The following is a 4,484-nucleotide window of genomic DNA, read 5'->3' on the forward strand; positions in this document are numbered from 1 at the left end:
CTTCACCAAGAGTGATGGACATAAAGGTACCTCCGCAGCTCGAATCCAATAAATTCGCGAAGAAAAATTTAGTCCGCATAGAAGGTTTGGATGATCATCCAAGTAGTCAGTCCATGGGTTGGGCAATTTTTAACTAGAGATTTCATTCTTTCCCAAGCTTGAGCAACATGTTCAAGTATCTAATTGTTTAAAATTCATTATGCTACTCCTCAAAGATATAATTTTAGCAGGGGGGATAATATCTACCAATAAAAGCATCCTTGCATTTAGTCCATGAATCAATACTATTCTTAGGCAGTAGATAGCAACCAATCTTTAGCTCTTCCTCTTAATGAGAAAGGGAACAATTTTAGTTTAATAATATCACCATCTACATCTTTATATTTTTGCATTTCACATAGTTCAACAAAATTATTAAGATGGGCAGCAGCATCATCAGAACTAATTCCGGAAAATTGATCTTTCATAACAAGATTCAAGTAAAGCGTGTTTAATTTCAAAGAATTCTCGTCGTAGTAGCAGGTGGAGCAATAGGTGTGCATAAGAAATCATTATTATTTGTGGTTGTGAAGTCACACAACTTAGTATTTTCAGGGGTAGCCATTTTAGCAATAGTAAATAAAGCAAACTAGATAAAGTAAATGCAAGTAAACTAATTTTTTTGTGTTTTCGATATAGCAAACAAGATAGCAAATAAAGTAAAACTAGCAACTAATTTTTTTGTATTTTGATTTAGTGCAGCAAACAAAGTAGTAAATAAAACTAAGCAAGACAAAAACAAAGTAAAGAGATTGAGAAGTGGAGACTCCCCTTGCAGCGTGTCTTGATCTCCCCAGCAACGGCGCCGTAAAAATATGCTTGATGGCGTGTATTTCACACGTTCGTTGGGCAACCCCAAGAGGAAGGTATGATGAGCACAGCAGCAAGTTTTCCCTCGTAAAGAAACCAAGGTTTATCGAACCAGGAGGAGCCAAGAAGCACGTTGAAGGTTGATGGCGGCGAGATGTAGTGCGGCGCAACACCAGGGATTCCGGCGCCAACGTGGAACCTGCACAACACAACCAAAGTACTTTGCCCCAACGAAACAGTGAGGTTGTCAATCCCACCGGCTTGCTGTAACAAAGGATTAACCGTATTGTGTGGAAGATGATTGTTTGCAGAGAAAACAGTAAAAACAAGTATTGCAAGTAGATTGTATTTCAAGAAAGAGAATTGGACCGGGGTCCACAGTTCACTAGAGGTGTCTCTCCCATAAGACGAACAAGATGTTGGGTGAACAAATTACGCTTGGGCAATTGACAAATAAAGAGAGCATGACAATGCACATACATATCATGATGAGTATAGTGAGATTTAATTGGGCATTACGACAAAGTACATAGACCGCCATCCAACCGCATCTATGCCTAAAAAGTCCACCTTCAAGTTATCATCCGAACCCCTCCAGCATTAAGTTGCAAAGCAAATGACAATTGCATTAAGTATGGTGCGTAATGTAATCTAGTGACTACATCCTTGAGACATAGCACTCAATGTTTTATCCCTAGTGGCAACAACGACAACACAACCTTAGAACTTTCTGCCACTCGTCCTGTGTGTCAATGCAGGCATGAACCCACTATCGAGCATAAGTACTCCCTCTTGGAGTTACAAGCATCTACTTGGCCAGAGCATCTACTAGTAACGGAGAGCATGCAAGATCATAAACAACACATAAGCATAACTTTGATAATCAACATAACAAGTATTCTCTATTCATCGATCCCAACAAACGCAACATATAGAATTACATATAGATGATCTTGATCATGATAGGCAGCTCACAAGATCCGACAATGATAGCACAATGGGGAGAAGACAACCATCTAGCTACCGCTATGGACCCATAGTCCAGGGGTAGACTACTCACACATCACTCCGGAGGCGACCATGGCGGCGTAGAGTCCTCCGGGAGATGATTCCCCTCTCCGGAAGGGTGCCGGAGGCGATCTCCTCGGATCCCCCGAGATGGGATCGGCGGCGACGGCGTCTCCGGAAGGTTTTCCGTATCGTGGCTCTCGGTATCGGGGGTTTCGTCACGGAGGCTTTAAGTAGGCGGAAGGGTAGGTCGAGAGGCGGCACGGGGCCCAAACCACAGGCCGGCGCGGCCAGGGTGGGGCCGCGCCGCCCTAGGGTTTGGCCACCCCGTGGCCCCTCTTCGTCTCGTCTTCGGTCTTCCGGAAGCTTCGTGTAAAAATAGGCCTCCGGGCTTTTATTTCGTCCAATTCCGAGAATATTTCTTTACTAGGATTTCTGAAACCAAAAACAGCAGTAAAACAAGCAATCGGCACTTCGGCATCTTGTTAATAGGTTAGTTCCAGAAAATGCACGAATATGACATAAAGTGTGCATAAAACATGTAGATAACATCAATAATGTGGCATGGAACACAAGAAATTATCGATATGTTGGAGACGTATCAGCTAGCAAGGTTGTTTGAAGCAAACTCAAGTATAAAAGGTGCAGAAAAGCTCACATATGAACATATTGTAAGTATTATAAGACTTTACATTGTCTCCTTGTTGTTCAAACACCTTAACCAGAAAATATCTAGACTCTAGAGAAACTAATCATGCAAACCAAATTTTAACAAGCTCTATGTAGTTATTCATTAATGGATGCAAAGTACATGATGCAAGAGCTTAAACATGATCTATATGAGCACAAAAATTGCCAAGTATCACATTATTCAAGACATTATACCATTTACCACATGCAGCATTTTCTGTTTCCAACCATATAACAATGAACGAAGTAGTTCAACCTTCACAATGAACATTAAAGATAAAGCTAAGAACATATGTGTTCATACGGAACAGCGGAGCGTGTCTCTCTCCCAAACAAAGAATGCTAGGATCCGATTTTATTCAAACAAAAACAAACAGACGCTCCAAGTAAAGCACATAAGATGTGACAGAATAAAAAGATAGTTTCACTAGAGGTGACCTGATAAGTTGTCGATGAAGAAGGGATGCCTTGGGCATCCCCAAACTTAGACGCTTGGGTCTTCTTAAAATATGCAGGGATGAACCACGGGGGCATCCCCAAGCTTAGACCTTTCACTCTTCTTGATCATATTGTATCATCCTCCTCTCTTGACCCTTGAAAACTTCCTCCACAACAAACTCAAAACAATCTCATTAGAGGGTTAGTGCATAATCGAAAATTCATATATTCACAGGTGACATAATCATTCTTAACACTTCTGGACATTGCACAAAGCTACTGAAAGTTAATGGAACAAAGAAATCCATCAAACATAGCAAAACAGGCAATGCGAAATAAAAGGCAGAATCTGTCAAAACGGAACAGTCCGTAAAGACGAATTTTTAGAGGCACCGAGACTTGCTCGGATGAAAATTCTCAAATTGAATGAAAGTTGCATACATATCCGAGGATCACGCACGTAAATTGGCAGATTTTTCTGAGTTACCTACGAGTACGGGGTGGCTCAATTTCGTGACAGCAAGAAATCTGTTTTTGCGCAGTAATCCAAATCTAGTATTGACTTTACTATCAAAGACTTTACTTGGCACAACAATGCAATAAAATAAAGATAAGGAGAGGTTGCTACAGTAATAAAAACTTCCAAGACACAACAAAACATTAGCAAAATTAAAACATGGGTTATCTCCCAAGAAGTTCTTTCTTTATAGCTATTAAGATGGGCTCAGTAGATTTTAATGATGCACTCATAAGGAATAAGAGTTGAAGCAAAAAGAGCATCAAGAAGCAAATTCAAAACACATTTAAGTCTAACCCACTTCCTATGCATAGGAATCTTGTACACAAATAAATTCATGAAGAACAAAGTGAATAGCATAGGAAGACAAAACAAGTGTAACTTCAAAAATTTCAGCATATAGAGAGGTGTTTTAGTAACATGAAAATTTCTACAACCATATTTTCCTCTCTCATAATAATTTCCGAGTAGCATCATGAAAAAACTCAACAATATAACTATCACATAAAGCATTCTTATCATGAGTCTCATGTATAAAATAATTACTACTCCCAACATAAGCATAGTCATTCTTATTAATTGTAGTGGGAGAAAATTCAACAAAGTAGCTATCATTATTATTCTCATCCGGAAAACCAAATCTGATCCCGGGTGCATATGCACCTGGTATATATAAAACATATTTCCAAAACATAAAAAATTTAGTAAAAAAAATTAGCATATAGATGGACATGTTCTATGTGTGCACGTAAGGTTTCACATAAAACCAACAATTTTTCTACCTTGTGTAAAAAAGACAAATAATGCCTAAAAAAATAGACTATTTTAGCACCAAAGATTTGTCTTTTTTGCACAAGGCACCTAGCTATATCGGTTTTGCTGAAACAACTTTGTAAGCATGTAATATGTCAAGGTATACACGGGGAATTTTTATTTGTATTTTTCTAACATTTTAAAATATGTTTAATATGCATTTCAAATA

This window comes from Lolium rigidum, chromosome 7 (genome assembly GCF_022539505.1).
Source record: "Lolium rigidum isolate FL_2022 chromosome 7, APGP_CSIRO_Lrig_0.1, whole genome shotgun sequence".
Lineage (NCBI taxonomy): Eukaryota > Viridiplantae > Streptophyta > Magnoliopsida > Poales > Poaceae > Lolium > Lolium rigidum.